The sequence below is a fragment of the Protopterus annectens genome, chromosome 7.part0, assembly GCF_019279795.1.
Source record: "Protopterus annectens isolate FY-2018-M chromosome 7.part0, PAN1.0, whole genome shotgun sequence".
Classification (NCBI taxonomy): domain Eukaryota; kingdom Metazoa; phylum Chordata; order Ceratodontiformes; family Protopteridae; genus Protopterus; species Protopterus annectens.
The window spans coordinates 1,809,503,800-1,809,521,298 of NC_056739.1; positions in this window are offsets into that span (position 1 = coordinate 1,809,503,800).

The following is a 17,499-nucleotide window of genomic DNA, read 5'->3' on the forward strand; positions in this document are numbered from 1 at the left end:
AATTTCAAACCAAACCTATTTTGATTTAAACAAGAAATAAATTCAGAAACTAAATTATGTCCATCTTTAACTATAAAAATGAGATTGTCAGTATATCTATAATACCTCAACACATATTGACAAAAAAAATGAATTTCTATAGAGATGTTCATGTTCAAAAAAACCCATACTTAATTTGGCATACATGGGGGCAAAAGGAGTCCCCATCGCCATGCCTTGCTTTTGTCTAAATAAAATATTGTTGAACTCAAAAAAGTTGTTAGAAAGACAAAATTCTAACAATTCAACAATATATACTGAAACTGGACTATCACCCAGAAAAAAAAAAACAAGTGCCTCTCTGCCAAAATCATGTGAAATATTTGTGTATAGACTGTTAACATCTAAAATGATGAAATATAAAGATTCATTCCACTTGATGTCTTCAATTTTATGTAAAAAATCAAAGACATCTCCAATATAAGAAGGCAGCTTATACACCAAAGATGTCAAATGGTCATGCAAAAATAATCCAATATTATGGAGAAAATACTGGCATCCTGAGACTATTGGCCTTCCTGGAGGTCTAGTCAAATGTTTGTGTATCTTTGGAAGGCAGTAGAAATATGCCATTCTACAATCCTTTGTATGGAACTTCTTTTTAACATCTGTATCAGAGAAATAAACCAATCTGACACCCTTACATAATAATTCAGTATATTCCATTATTGCATTCTCATACACAGAAACATGGACCTTCTCATAGACAGTGTCATTCTTAAGATGTTCCATACATATATCCATATAATACAGATAATGCATAACAGCCAACTTATTGCTTTTATCAGATGGTTTAAAGACAATTTCTCTCATTTGGCTAAGTTTTTTTAAAGACTTCCATTCTTGTAAAGATAAATTATACTTCACACAATGTACATTACGGTTAAACTCATGACAAGCATTTTCAACAGCAAAATTGACATTATCATTGAACTATGATACTTCGGCATTTAAAACAGGAGGGGCAAAAGTACTTTCATAATGAATGTTTTTAGTGTCCAAACAACAGTAAGCGTTCGATATATTTTCAGAGTCACAAGAGTAAAAGCTATCGCAAGAGCTCTCTGTGTCACTCTCACAATAACACACATCATCAGGCTCTTGTTTGTCTTTAAAAAAATGGCAAAGATGTAATTTCCTACAATATGTATATATATCACATTTTAACTCATGTATCCGCGTCAAAAAAGTAGGAATACATTTTAAGCCTTGATTTAAAACTGACAACTCTGTGTCACAGAAATTATAACTAGATAAATTAACAACATAATTACATAATACATTACCATTTTCCTCTCTTGTGTCCTCTATTTGAATTAAATTCCCTGTATGTATTTTCTTGGTGTTCAAATGGACATTTTCTCCCCAATTTACCTCCTCTATGGTTGTATTCTTCCTTCCGAAAAGTCTGTCAAAAATTTCCTGGTTGGTGAGCAGCAGGAAGAGCTGGATAGTCTACTTGTTCATTGTCTTCTTCAAATGATGTATGTTGGCCATCTGATGCTGAATAGGAAGAATTCAATGTTTTTTCTTCTTCCCCCATGGTATTGAATCTAACAGATTTACATGGCTTCTTCATATTGGCTCTTGCAATAAAAACCCTCTCACTTTCATAGTCCCTAATATCATGAAAAAGTTTTCTTTTCTTCCTTTCTAGTAGCTCTTTCTCATAATTGTGTAACTAGTAATAAGATCCACTAAGAAAGTATCAAGCACTTGCCACTGTATATTCATTGAAAGGGAATTGTGCACATTTTAATTTTTTCCCTGAACTCCTTTTGTTTGATGTTATCTTGTTCCACCAAAATCTGGATCCATTCTGAAGTGCACCTATGCGCTGCAGCAACCCAGCACTTCTGGAATTGTGCATCTGTAGCATTGTCTAAATTAAAGGGAGTTGTGGGATCTTTATACACTCTGAGACCCCTCGGAGTAATATCTAAGTCAAGATATTTTTGTAAACCAGACAGGTTAAAAAATGTAGCAGTCTCTTTCCATATATGTTTTTCTAATTGCTCATAAAGAGACTTGGCTTCTTCTGTAATAGATGCTGGTAACTTTCGACCTACATTTTGAAAAGGATTATGGCAACGCTTATTTCTTTCTTCCTTCCAGCACTCCCAAGTATGGCACGATTGTTGTCCATTATTCACCACATTATTGCCATAAGACGGGCGCTCACCATTGTTAGATAAAAAACTGTCCAACAACATTTGAGTCCCATCACCCACAGTCTCACAAAGGACTCGTGGAATATTATATTGTGGATCACTGGCCATGAACCAAACTGAAATCCAAATAATACAACAAAAAGAATGAAACAGCAGCAAAGAAAATGCAACGGCCAGAAAACCAAAATAATTTATTAATTTTATTTTATTTATTTTAATTTTGTTTACCGGGATGGTCCAACTGGACGAGGTCCGTTTACAGAGGAGGTCCGGGGAGAAAAGCTCTAGTTACATTAGAACAACACATTACATAAAATAAACATATAATACAATGTGTAGGAAGTCGTATCTATTAACTAGAGATTTCTAGAAAGAAGTCAAAAAGAGATAAAAATACAGTAGACAATTGCAATCAAAAAATATTTACATATATACATTTAAATTGCAAAGAGCAGCAGTCAGATTTTAACAGGTACATGTTTTCCATATATAATATTTTCAGGAAACATATTTATTGGGGCATGAAAAGGGAGATACGAGATGGTTGTAGAGGTCACAGATTGTGGACTATGTAATACATGGACAAAACCAAGAACTTGTAAGATGAGTCTTAAGGGAGTTTTTGAATAGAGTGGTGTTAGCTGCAGAAATCACAGATGGGGGGAGATTATTCCAAGTTTTGGCTATAGTGTGTGAAAAGAGAGATTTTCCGGCTTTATTATTTGCTGAGGTAATAGTGAGGAGTGATTTGTTGGCTGAGCGGAGTGGACAATTTGGAGTGTGGCTGGTCAGTAGATGCCTTAGAGCAGGAATTTTGTCAGGTTGTTTTAGAATGTATGATAAAACAAGTTGGTGCTATAGTAGCAACGGTGGCAGTTCGAGCCATTGAAGTTGTCTGAGAGGTATGCAGTGATGGGTTCTAAATGGGGAGTTTTTGGCAAACTTGGCAATTCTGTTATAACAGGACTCAAGTTTGTCTAGGTCAGATTTCTTAATGTAAGTAAGAATTGGGCCTGCATACAGTAGTGTAGATAGGAGATGGGTTTGAGCTAGGGTGACTTTAGCTTGATTAGTTAGAAAGTTCTTTTGCCTGTATAAGGAACCCATTTTTTGTGCACCTTATTTATAGTTTGAGAGATATGGATGTTAAAGTGGAGGTTGTTGTCTATTTTGATGCCAAGGAGCTTGGTGTGGAGAGAGGGAGAGATGATAGTACCATTATTGGAGCAGATGGAGAAGAAGACTGGAGTTGTTTTTGATTTGTTTGGAGTAAAAAGTAGTAGTTTGGTTTTGTTAGGATTTAGGATAAGTTGAATGTTAGTTATCCATTTTTCTACTGAGGTGAAGGACTCTTGGGTGAGATGCTGTAGGGAGGTCAGGGATGGGGCTGAGCATATGAGGGTGGAATCATCTGCATACTGGATTAGTGAGGCATGCAGGGTACATGTGTATAGGTTATTGGTAAAAATCGAGAAGAGAAGCGGTCCTAGTATGGAGCCTTGGGGTACACCAATTGTGGTTGGGAGCAGAGATGATAAAGCTCCTTGCCACTGGACAGCTTGTTGTCATTCTGATAGGTAACTTTTAAACCAAGCAATAGTGTTTGGGGTGAAGGCTAGGGAGGTGAGGGTATCTATTAGTATGGAGTGAGAGACCATGTCAAATGCTTTTGAGAGGTCAAGGAATATGGCTGATACGAATCTGTTGTTATTCATATGTTGGTTAACTAGGTCTGTGAAGGAGAGGAGGGCAGTGGTTGTACTGTGGTGAGGGCGAAAGCCATGTTGTGTGGGTGAGAGGAGATTGTTTAGGTTTAGGAAGTGCATGACTTGAGAGTGTATGCATTTTTCTAGTATCTTTGATAAAGGTGACGGAATAGCAATGGGTCAGTAGTTTGAAAAATCATAGGAGGTTTCTCCCTTGTGAAGGGGAATAATATAGGAAACTTTCCATAGATGAGGGATATATGACTCCTGTATAGAGCGGTTGATAAGGATTGAGGCTGGGTAGGCTATGGTGTTGGCTGCCATTTTTAGGAAATGTGCTGGTAGCCCATCTGCTGCGAGGGTAGTGGGTTTTAGTTTTAAGAGATGTTTCTTTATGGTAGAGGTTGGGATAGGTGAGAAGGTAAGAGGAACAGAGTTGTTAGGCGCTGTAGGCATGGGTATGTAGCTATTTTTGGCTAGTTGAGTGGATAGTGAGTTAATGGATTCAGTGAAATGTTGGTTGAATTTTGAGGCTATTTCGGTAGTTGTATCTGTGGAGGTTGAGGTGGGAGAGGGTGTGGTATTTTTTCCTGGTTTTAGTAGGGAGTTAGTTGCATGCCAGAACTTTTGTGGGCTGTTGGAGTATTTGTTTTGGATATTTAGGTAGTAGTTTTGTTTATCAAGCTTAGTTTGCTGTTTAGCCTGGTTTCTAAGATGTTGATAGTTTTGTTTAAAAAAGACTAGTGTTGTCTTTCTTCTAGGTTTTCCATGGCTTGTCTCTAGATTTTAATAGGGCTCTATTGGGGTTAGTAAGCCAAGGAGCTGAGTGGACTTTAGCTCTAATAGTTCTTATGGGTGCTATTTGGTCAAGGACCTTAATGAAAGTATTATTAAAGTAGTCCACTGCTAGGTCCAAGTTCAGGGTATGTAAAGGTTCCCAGTTGCATTTTTTTAATACAGTGTTGAGATCTAGAGGGTTAACCTTGCGATCATTTCTGACTTGTCTAAAGACAGTAGGTTTGGGTATGTTAGTACGTCTGCATAGGAGAAATATTGGGAGATGGTCACTGAGGCTTTCTGGTAGACAACCTATGAGATACTTTTGTTCTGGGTAGTTCACTAATGTCCAATCTAATATGGATTTTTTTTTGGGACTTCTTATCTACTCTAGTAGGTTTTAGAATTAGTTGAGAGAATCCATACAGGTTGATGTGGCTAGTGGGGTTTTTAGAGTTGCAGGCTAGCCAATCAGTGTTTAGGTCTCCTAGCAGAATAGTCTCTTGTGGGAGGTTATCTTTTGTCTATTGCAGAATTTCTTCAATTTTAATGGTGTTATTGCCTAGAGGGATATATGCACAGAGAATATTGATACTCTTTTTATTGTTTAGTTGTAGCATAATTACTATGATTTCAGCATTGTCAAATTTTGGTGGAGGGGTTGGTAGGGGTTGTATAGTAAGTATATTTTTATAGATAATTGCAATGCCCCCTCCCTTCTTTCCTATTCTATCTAGTCTAATGATGTTATATCCTGGAGGGAGAATTTCTTCATTCCTTGTGCTGGGATTTAACTAGGTCTCTGTTATGGTTAGTATATCGGGGGAGTAGTGGGTTATGAATGCGTGTACATGAGTAATTTTATTAGATATACTACGAGTGTTAAGGTTTATGATGAGTAGGTCTGTTGTGTGTTTGTTTGGGGGTATGATGTTGTTTGGTCCTGGATTTGGTTGAATGTCACCAGAGGTAAGGAGGTATTTCTTTATCAGTATATGACGTCTGATTGCTTGTAGCATATATATGTAAAGCTTGTCTGGTATCTTTCTAGTGAGAGATGTTAAACAGTACTTCTTGAGTATGAGTACTATTTTGCTGTTTTCAAGTAGAGAGGGGGATATAGGGAAGCTTTTGTGGCCTTTTGTTGGTGTGAAGGGTTGTGTTGTATGGTAGGTGGTTTGGGGTGATGAAATGTGTGTGTGTAGGGACGTTGTGTAGGTTAGGGCTGTGAGGATTAGTAGGAGGCATATTAGAAAGGAGAGCATGGTATATGCCATATTGTGTTTGGTGGATACTGTTAATTGGATGAGAGGAAGATAGGTGTGGTGTTTGGGAGGAAAGAAGATAATTGGATTTTGGAAGGGGTCAGGTACTATGGGAGGTGGGAGGAGTGAAGATGATTGGCTGCGTGGAGTGGTCAGGTGATATGGGGTTAGAATAAGTGTAGATGCACTGGGGTGGGTGGGAATTGGGGGTAGGGTAGGGGAGCGGAGTGAGCCCACAGAGCGAACAGAGCGGATAGAGACAAGTGAAGAAGCAGTTCAAAAAAAAACAATCAGCAAAACATTGACTACTGAAGGTAAGTTAGGTGAGGCTAAGTACAGAGGTAAGTACTACAGTGTTAGTGAAGTGTAGGAGGATAGGTAGGTGTTGACATGTAAAATCCAGGGTGAAGTATGATAGTGTTGAGATCAAATAAAAGTCTTTAGAAATGTAATTCAGAGATTGTATAAGACAGTAGGATAAGCATGAGATAGGAAGGAGAGGGGAAGGGTGCTACTTAGTGGAGAGAAAGTCTATGTAGGGCAATTCTATATGGGAGCTAGCTGGTCTAGGACTAAGGAAGGATATACTAAGGGTTAAAGAAGGGGGGTTACAATGATGGATGTAAAAGTTATGTGGTTTTCAGGATAGAAAGTGGGTAAAGGCTGCTGGCTGTCTAGGTTGGGGGCATGCTCTATAACCTCAGAAGCAGTAATTACAATTATGAGCTTTACTAACAGGTTTTAGGATACCACACACTTTCTTGCTTCCTTTAGTGTGAGGAGACAGAGAATAGAAGGCAGTATGATGACACTGCTGGTATTTGGAAGGGGTCCTTTCTCTTCAGGTGGGTAGATTCTAGAGAGTAGTGCAGGATCAGCAAGTTGGAGAGCATGGTACTTTAGGGAGAGATAGACAAAGTGGGGAGAGACAGAAATAAAAGCAGTTAGACATACATAATTTTATCTAGCAAATATTTCTTAAGAGTTTAAATAAAAACAGTGCAAACATTTATTCATTCTTTCAGCAATGTAGAAGCTAGAAAATATATAAACAGCTAACTACTGCTATTGCATTAAAATGTAGGTACCTACTATTTATTTATTTATTTAATTATTTAAGCAAGGCCCTACCTGAAGACTCAGGAGGACTACGAGTCACTAATCAACAGTAAGCTATGGTATATAATACATTAGTACTACTGGAAATGTCAGTTTATTAGAACAAGTAACATAGCGACTCTACTAGTATCAGGAACAGATATATGATGTATGATGTAGGCCAGGTGGCAGTTGCACCAAGATTCAACAGTAATATCTGCTTCATACAGTATTTTATATTAGCACAGGAATAATCGCTACCTTATTACTACAAATAGGAACCAAACTCTAGACTAAACACCAATACTAACACACTGAATAAGCGTTTAACTTCACAGACTCATTCAATATTTCTACAATAGTACTGAATAGTCGCTACCTCATTAGTACAAATAGGTACTATATTATGAAGAATAAGCACCAATGCTACCACACTGAAAGAGCATTCAACTTCCAGCTTAATACATTCAACTGGGTCGGTTACTTGCTTTTTGTGCCCATTTCAAGTTCACTTAATAAAGGAGTACATTTGCCTTATGGAGGACTGTAATGAATAGCTCAGTTAATATCAGCAATATAGAACTTTATGGCAGTTCACTTTTAGCTGGCCACGCAGACTGGCAGGAATGCCACTAATATAGAGTTTCTTCAAGATGCTATCCAGTACAAAGGTTTTAAATAACAACCTTCCAAAACGGAGGATAATCACATTTAATTAGCTAGGTTCTGCATGACTTATAAAGCACTACATGTGCAGAAACACTAGGCTTGTTTTCAGTTTAGATGCAATTAAGCTGTTGTACTCTAGTATTTAGCCATTGAGTACTTAGACAACAGTGGATTTACAGAGCTGCTAGGCTTGCTTACTGTTTCTCTGATAAAGGAACTTAGACACTAGCATTTGGCACTTGAGTACTCGCTAGATGAAATTAGGAGGCCTCCGCAGTTCCATGTGGGAAGCGCTATTAGAAGTAGGCATTACACAATTACAATGAACCCGCATAAACAAAACTAGCGATACAGACCAACCTAATAACTGTTTAAACACAGTACATTGTTTTGCAGCTAAACATCAGGTTAAATGAAGACAAATACTACAGGTTACTGCTTACCGAGGTCAGAGATGATGGGATCCCGAACGGACAGCAGCCAGGGGAAAACCCAGATAATAAAGATGGCATCCCGAGGGACCATGAGTATTTAAGGGATATGAGGGGATATAAGGCAGAGAGGGGTGGAGAGAAGGTGAAAGTAGGTACAGCAGGGAGGGGCTAAGCAGATCAAAAGTGAAGAAGGCTGGTGGATGGGAAAAAAGATAGAGGAATTAGAGATTATAAAAAAGTTACAAGGAAAGGCAAGTAGAAAAGAAGAAGTAGAAACAGATTGCAGCCTAGAGACAGGGAGCTGTAGGGCAGGGATAAGGATGAAAGTTTAAGGGGAGTGGAGGTGGTTATTAGCAAAGGTATACTAGACTCAGAGACAAGTGAAGGAGCAGTTCAAGAAAAAACAATCAGCAAAACGCTGACTACTGAAGGTAAGTTAGGTGAGGGTAAGTACAGAGTTAAGTACTACAGTGTTAGTGAAGTGTAGGAGGATAGGTAGGTGTTGACATGTAAAATCCAGAGTGAAGTATGATAGTGTTGAGATCAAATAAAAGTCCTTAGAAATGTAATTCAGATATAGTATAAGACAGTAGGATAAGCAATTCTATATGGGAGCTAGCTGGTCTAGGACTAAGGAAGGATATACTAAGGGTTAAAGAAGGGGGGGTTACAATGATGGATGTAAAAGTTATGTGGTTTTCAGGATAGAAAATGGGTAAAGGCTGCTGTAAGCAGTAATTACAATTATGAGCTTTACTAACAGGTTTTAGGATACCACATACTTTCTTGCTTCCTTTAGTGTGAGGAGACTGAGAATAGAAGGCAGTATGATGAGACTGCTGGTATTTGGAAGGGGTCCTTTCTCTTCAGGTGGATAGATTCTAGAGAGTAGTGCAGGATCAGCAAGTTGGAGAGCAGGGTATTTCTTGCTTCCTTTAGTGTGAGGAGACAGAGAATAGAAGGCAGTATGATGAGACTGCTGGTATTTGGAAGGGGTCCTTTCTCTTCAGGTGGGTAGATTCTAGAGAGTAGTGCAGGATCAGCAAGTTGGAGAGCAGGGTATTTCTTGCTTCCTTTAGTGTGAGGAGACAGAGAATAGAAGGCAGTATGATGAGACTGCTGGTATTTGGAAGGGGTCCTTTCTCTTCAGGTGGGTAGATTCTAGAGAGTAGTGCAGGATCAGCAAGTTGGAGAGCAGGGTACTTTAGGGAGAGATAGACAAAGTGGGGAGAGACAGAAATAAAAGCAGTTAGACATATATAATTTTATCTAGCAAATATTTCTTAAGAGTTTAAATAAAAACAGTGCAAACATTTATTCATTCTTTCAGCAATGTAGAAGCTAGAAAATATATAAACAGCTAACTACTGCTATTGCATTAAAATGTAGGTACCTACTATTTATTTATTTATTTAATTATTTAAGCAAGGCCCTACCTGAAGACTCAGGAGGACTACGAGTCACTAATCAACAGTAAGCTATGGTATATAATACATTAGTACTACTGGAAATGTCAGTTTATTAGAACAAGTAACATAGCGACTCTGCTAGTATCAGGAACAGATATATGATGTATGATGTAGGCCAGGTGGCAGTCGCACCAAGATTCAACAGTAATATCTGCTTCATACAGTATTTTACATTAGCACAGGAATAATCGCTACCTTATTATTACAAATAGGAACCAAACTCTAGACTAAACACCAATACTAACACACTGAATAAGCGTTTAACTTCACAGACTCATTCAATATTTCTACAATAGTACTGAATAGTCGCTACCTCATTAGTACAAATAGGTACTATATTATGAAGAATAAGCACCAATGCTACCACACTGAAAGAGCATTCACCTTCCAGCTTAATACATTCAACTGGGTCGGTTACTTGCTTTTTGTGCCCATTTCAAGTTCACTTAATAAAGGAGTACATTTGCCTTATGGAGGACTGTAATGAATAGCTCAGTTAATATCAGCAATATAGAACTTTATGGCAGTTCACTTTTAGCTGGCCACGCAGACTGGCAGGAATGCCGCTAATATAGAGTTTCTTCAAGATGCTATCCAGTACAAAGGTTTTAAATAACAACCTTCCAAAACGGAGGATAATCACATTTAATTAGCTAGGTTGTGCATGACTTATAAAGCACTACATGTGCAGAAACACTAGGCTTGTTTTCAGTTTAGATGCAATTAAGCTGTTGTACTCTAGTATTTAGCCATTGAGTACTTAGACAACAGTGGATTTACAGAGCTGCTAGGCTTGCTTACTGTTTCTCTGATAAAGGAACTTAGACACTAGCATTTGGCACTTGAGTACTCGCTAGATGAAATTAGGAGGCCTCCGCAGTTCCATGTGGGAAGCGCTATTAGAAGTAGGCGTTACACAATTACAATGAACCCGCATAAACAAAACTAGTGATACAGACCAACCTAATAACTGTTTAAACACAGTACATTGTTTTGCAGCTAAACATCAGGTTAAATGAAGACAAATACTATAGGTTACTGCTTACCGAGGTCAGAGATGATGGGATCCCGAACGGACAGCAGCCAGGGGAAAACCCAGATAATAAAGATGGCATCCCGAGGGACCATGAGTATTTAAGGGATATGAGGGGATATAAGGCAGAGAGGGGTGGAGAGAAGTTGAAAGTAGGTACAGCAGGGAGGGGCTAAGCAGATCAAAAGTGAAGAAGGCTGGTGGATGGGAAAGAAGATAGAGGAATTAGAGATTATAAAAAAGTTACAAGGAAAGGCAAGTAGAAAAGAAGAAGTAGAAACAGATTGCAGCCTAGAGACAGGGAGCTGTAGGGCAGGGATAAGGATGAAAGTTTAAGGGGAGTGGAGGTGGTTATTAGCAAAGGTATACTAGAGTCAGAGACAAGTGAAGGAGCAGTTCAAGAAAAAACAATCAGCAAAACGCTGACTACTGAAGGTAAGTTAGGTGAGGGTAAGTACAGAGTTAAGTACTACAGTGTTAGTGAAGTGTAGGAGGATAGGTAGGTGTTGACATGTAAAATCCAGGGTGAAGTATGATAGTGTTGAGATCAAATAAAAGTCCTTAGAAATGTAATTCAGATATAGTATAAGACAGTAGGATAAGCAATTCTATATGGGACTTAGCTGGTCTAGGACTAAGGAAGGATATACTAAGGGTTAAAGAAGGGGGGGTTACAATGATGGATGTAAAAGTTATGTGGTTTTCAGGATAGAAAGTGGGTAAAGGCTGCTGTAAGCAGTAATTACAATTATGAGCTTTACTAACAGGTTTTAGGATACCACATACTTTCTTGCTTCCTTTAGTGTGAGGAGACTGAGAATAGAAGGCAGTATGATGAGACTGCTGGTATTTGGAAGGGGTCCTTTCTCTTCAGGTGGGTAGATTCTAGAGAGTAGTGCAGGATCAGCAAGTTGGAGAGCAGGGTATTTCTTGCTTCCTTTAGTGTGAGGAGACAGAGAATAGAAGGCAGTATGATGAGACTGCTGGTATTTGGAAGGGGTCCTTTCTCTTCAGGTGGGTAGATTCTAGAGAGTAGTGCAGGATCAGCAAGTTGGAGAGCAGGGTATTTCTTGCTTCCTTTAGTGTGAAGAGACAAAGAATAGAAGGCAGTATGATGAGACTGCTGGTATTTGGAAGGGGTTCTTTCTCTTCAGGTGGGTAGATTCTAGAGAGTAGTGCAGGATCAGCAAGTTGGAGACCAGGGTACGAGGTCAGAGATGCTGGGACCACGAATGGACAGCAGCCAGGGGAAAACCCACATAATAAAAACTAAAATAAATTTAACAGAAGCACTGAATACTCTGACGTCTTGGCTGAAAAGCCTTCAAGGATTAAAAAAGTACACTGAATCAAGCTGAAAATGTATATAAAATGCAAAACAATAATTCAATTAAACAAATCAATTACATATTTAAATAAGCACCCTCCAATTGAAATTCTCATTTAACCCATTAGGATACACTGTATCAAATTTAAGAATATATACAGCTTCCTTAAATAAAAGTTTAAAATCCAAAAAGAATAAAGCTAGTGCTTAGCCAAATCCCAGTTCAGCAAAGAAATAAATCAGCAAACCAAAAACGTCACTGGGAACTGCTGCTGTACAAATGCTGTAAAATGTTTATTAAAACACAAAACAAACCAAAAAGTATCAAAGTGAGCGCTTTCGGGCTAGGCTCTTCTTCAGACAAAGTGCTTCTCACAAACATCACATTTTAAAATAAACATACACCAATCACTCTTCAGTAAAAAACCCCACCCTGTTTTGATTGTTAGCTGAAACTAACAAGTCATCATTAAAAACACATTGCCACTACTCTTACTTAATAAAAAGTCCGCCTACTTTTAAGTGTTGGCTTCAGAGGCACCATATCATTCAGCCCAGGTTGAATGTGGGCTGTTAAATCTAAAATCCACTTTGATTCTATGGTTTCTGTCTTTAACCTAATGTCACCCCCTCTCTTATTAATGAATACATTGGCTATCACCCTAAATTTAAATCTATGTGTGGGATGAGAGGAGGTGACATTAGGTTAAAGACAGAAACCATAGAATCAAAGTGGATTTTAGATTTAACAGCCCATATTCAACCTGGGCTGAATGATATGGTGCCTCTGAAGCCAACACTTAAAAGTAGGCGTACTTTTTATTAAGTAAGAGTAGTGGCAATGTGTTTTTAATGATGACTTGTTAGTTTCAGCTAACAATCAAAACAGGGTGGGTTTTTTTACTGAAGAGTGATTGGTGTATGTTTATTTTAAAATGTGATGTTTGTGAGAAGCACTTTGTCTGAAGAAGGGCCTAGCCCGAAAGTGCTCACTTTGATACTTTTTGGTTTGTTTTGTGTTTTAATAAACATTTTACAGCATTTGTACAGCAGCAGTTCCCAGTGACGTTTTTGGTTTGTTGTTAAATAAAAGTTTGCATTTAGTCAACTCAATTTCAAAAAAAGAAACATTAATTTTCTCTAAAATAGTAACCTTTAAAAACTTCACTACAGCCTTTTGAAATTCATAAAAATGCCTAGCTATAGGACTCTCTTCTTTATAATTCTTAACATCCCTTATATGTTCCATAAGCCTCACTTTAAATTGTCTCTTTGTCCAATATAACACAAATTGCACGGACACTTTACCGCATAAATCCCACCTATAGTGTCACATGAAAACTGATCTCTGCTGTTGAAAATTATACCATTAATTCTAAAAAGCTATTTACTACATATTTACATGCTTTATATTTACCACAAACGTGGGTGCCTGTCATAACTTTTGGATGATCCACATTCATTACTGACATGTAAAATTTACTTCTCACTAAGAACTTTTTAATATTTTTACCCTTTCTATAAGATATCCCAAGAGGGTTATCTAACCAAGTGCATACATTTTTCTGTGAAGTAATATAAACCCAATAATATTTTAAAAGTTCAGTAATCTTAGAACTAAATGCACTAAATGTAGTCACAAAATACATTTTATCCTTTGGTACTCTATCAATATTATATACTGCCCTTTTATATCTTATATTTTTCTTACATATATTAATTTTAGTGAGAAATCTTTCCCAACAATTTTCCAAACTCATGAGCATAACCTCTCATTTTTAATTATAATTTTTTTTCTTTTCATTATAACTGGATTTATGAAGATGTATTGGCACTGCTGTTAAATAGCTGATGTTAATGAAATGTTACACATTATGAATATATCAGTTGTAATGCAACAAATAACTGAGTTATTTACAACAACTCAAATTATACATTAATATGAGTGCAAAATGCTTTGCTAAAAGAATGCTATGGGCATATGACATCAGTTTAACAGTTTAAGATATATAGGCACCCTTTTAAGACTTGAATGCACAACCTACAAAATGTAGACATGCTGGCCTATATCAGTACCAGCTAAGCTAATACTCAGCACATGATAGTCCTAAACAAACTCCTCTTTAAAAGCCTTTGTTCAACAAATGATGTTATTAGGCAGTTACAGATTATGGTGTTATTCCTAGAAAAACTAGATCAGTGAGTCATTACCATGCACAACATAAATCATAATATAAACTATTGCAATATATGATTTTTTTTTTAAATGTTATGGGTAATGTTAAGCAAGACAACAGGTTTTCCTATGTGGTTTTAAACCCACAGCATGCCAAAATGTAGCCATGCTGGCCATTGTTTTATAGGCACAGCCAAATTGTACTAGGCTTTCATTGTAGACAATAGTTACTACAACTGTTTATCAGAAATCATGTGACAAACTGCAGAATATGGAAAATGCATACAATTTTTCCACTTCTCATAGTAAAGACATTACAGCTTTTAAGACATATGTAACCCAATATGTTTAACCAATGTTATGGACATTAATTTGTATATTAATTAACATGTCTGTTTACTTGTATTGGAAGAATGATGTAAGTTATATACTTGGAACACACATTCTGCACCAACGAAAACAGAAATATAATCGATTTTTATTGAAAATGAGCACTTTTGGTAGAGAGCAATCTCCCCACCTTCATCAGACAACAACTTTATTTGAAAACCAACATCTTATATATCCATAGCTTCTTGTCAATTGATTAATTAACATGATTGCTACTGAATTAATTGGTTCAACCATAATTAAATCTGTTTTGCTGAAAGTTTTTTTGCAATATAGACTTTAAATTCCTATCACAAACAAATTAGAATAAAACAGATTAGAATAAAACAGAATAGAATAAAATGGTACACAAAAGCAATCAATAAATTGAGTTTTAAACTCTTTAAATAACTTTAACATATTTAAACATATTTAAAATGCATGACAAATGTCATATGAAAAATACATGTATAATATATGTATATAATATATATATATGTGTGTGCTTTACTATTTATGATGTTATGTAAAGAATAATCTAATATTTTTTATTGTTTTTGTTTTGACTATTTTACTTATTATACAGGTTCATACTATACTACTTATAAAAATGTGTGTTATTAGGAAGGGGGAATGTATTAATCCTAAAATGTGAATATACACCTTATAACAGTCCAATAGGTAATTTAGCGAGACTATAAAGAAAAACTTTGAAATCTGCAGTAATGCGCAGCTTAGGTCCTGTAGGCTTAAGAGAAACACAAAGACAGCGGCAATTTGAAATTATGTAGTTAGATGTAGTAAAACATATATACATCTTCAATGGACATAGTGATGGTCATTATTTAATTATTTAGTAAGATAGCAACATAGGAATCAAATCCACATTCAAGACAGCAGTAATTACGAAGTCCACTGAACTATCCATACAAGCTAATTCCCACAGCAGATAAAATATGGTTATGAAAATATCTATATATTTGTGTGTGTGTGTATATATATATATATATATATATATATATATATATATATATATATATATATATGGGTCCCTATCAGTTGATCGAGTTGCCAGAAACTCAGACTCCATATGGACAAGACCATATGATCAAGTTTTTGAAAACTTGAAGCTTTTGAATGGAGATCGCAGTACAGCAAAGATCAGGAAATTTACCCTTTTCCTCACTGTAGTGTGATCGTGGAGTTGGTATATATAATTTGCAGGGGGGTGGGGGTGCAGGGGGGCTTTCCCCCTTGCAAAAATGTAAAAAAGGAAGATTTTTTTTATTTTGATATATATATGTGTGTGTGTGTGTGTGTGTGTGTGTGTGTGTGTGTGTGTGTGTGTGTGTGTGTGTCAAATAGTGGGACTATAATGGAAAACAAAGAAATGAGCAGTCATCTGCAACCTAGGTGCCACAGGCATCAGTGATACACGAGGACAATGACTATATGAAATAATGCATTTAAATGTTGAGAAACATATGTACAACTTCAATGGTCATAGTTACTATTATAAAGTAATTATTTGATAAAATAACAACATGAGTATTAAATCTATAGTGATGAGGACAGTGAGTACAGAGTCTTGAATTATCCCACCAAGCTAATTCATATAGCAACTAAAATATGTCTAATACAAAACATATATGACATATATGGGTAAAATAAATATCTGTAAAATCTTTAGCAATACTAAGGAATACGTAGAATATTGGTATTTTCTATAAAGATCTATGGGCTGCCTCCACACCTGTTTGACACTCCTTTGAAGGTCATCTGCATCCCTCTGATGCAGTTCATCATAATGGCGATGAACCTGCACTCCATTGCGGAAGATGCCCATCCTCTGTCCATGCTCCTTTGCGATCCGGTTCCACACTTCACTCATAATGAAATTCCTGGGCTTGGTTGTCATCCTCATCATTTGGTTTGTCTCCTCCTCCATCCAGTTGGGTGCATGGATACATTCCAGTGTCCTCAAAGTCACCATGAATAAACTTCCACACTAATTGAGGATGATGAATGTAAGCATAATTACATGTATTGGTACTTCTGAGTTGGAGACAGAGCAGTGCAAACTGCAGTTGTAATGTTTATTGCATTAATATACACAGGTCCATCTACTTCGGATCTACAGCAGGGAATAGCAGATGAGTGTCTCTATACTATTGCTCTGCACAAAACTTTGTTTGGTGACACCACTTCATGCAATGGCACTGCTGTTTACCATAATATTGTTGTTTCCATAACCTTGAACACTACAGGCACATCCAGTGGAAGGCAAGCCATGCATTATCAAGTGAAGAAAGACCAGATATGTTACAGTGGGATTGTCAATACATTCAACAATGTTTAGCACATGTGATGACTGACATCTTTATCAATATTTGTCATTATAAGCCCTTCTGGTTTAAAGTTGCAATGTACCTCAAGTGTGGGTTTCCATCCCATATTACTGTAGTATCTATGTGATGTTGTTAGTAATAGTTTTGAGAAATAAATGACTGGCTGCCTTTCTGTTTACTTTCCCACTGCAGGATCCACAGTATAAACCATGACCTCTACACAGCAGGAGTCCTCATTTGCACTTGTGTAAGGGCATGTCGCACATCCAGTCTTTCTTAATTGTGTTCACCTGAGACATTTTGTGAATGATGTCATCCAGTAATGTCTTTTTTCCCTATACTAGTTGAAGTTCAGCGCAGTGGATCAACAACAACAACATCCCAAGAGTGTTTTCCAGGTGTGTTGCTATGTTTTTATGCATCACGTATGTCATGTATGTTGGCTGTGTTAATAGATTATGTATTTATGATATGTACAATCTGTGAATTATACATACATTAGACTGCAAGTGAAGTCAGTGTTATTTGTATCATTGTAGTGAAATATATACTCCAAGTATATTTTATAATCATCAAGTGCTATAGGCACATCAATTGTCTTTTTCATCTAGCAGCACG